This window comes from Ipomoea triloba, chromosome 16 (assembly GCF_003576645.1).
Source record: "Ipomoea triloba cultivar NCNSP0323 chromosome 16, ASM357664v1".
NCBI lineage: Eukaryota > Viridiplantae > Streptophyta > Magnoliopsida > Solanales > Convolvulaceae > Ipomoea > Ipomoea triloba.
The window spans coordinates 13,986,522-13,986,864 of NC_044931.1; positions in this window are offsets into that span (position 1 = coordinate 13,986,522).

A 343-nucleotide genomic window follows, 5' to 3' on the forward strand; every position below is an offset into this window, starting at 1 on the left:
TTCAAAGTTCTTTAATTATATTCAATCGACTAGTCGTCCTGACCTACCTGCAGCCCATACAGTCTCCTCATCAAGTTCAGCCTCTACTGGTACTTTCACACCCCAGCCTCTGCCTCATTCTAGGGAGTTGGTTACAATCTCCAAAGAAGAGCTTGAGAGTCTCCGGCGTCTAATGGCTCAGCTTGAGGGTCCTTACACTACCTCCACATTTGCTTACTCAAGTACCTCTGCATCAGCCTAGTGACTATCCAGTGATACTTCATTGTGATAATATATCAGCTATTCGGATGGCAGAGAACCCGGTATTCCACGCGAGGACCAAACATGTAGAAGTTCATTATCA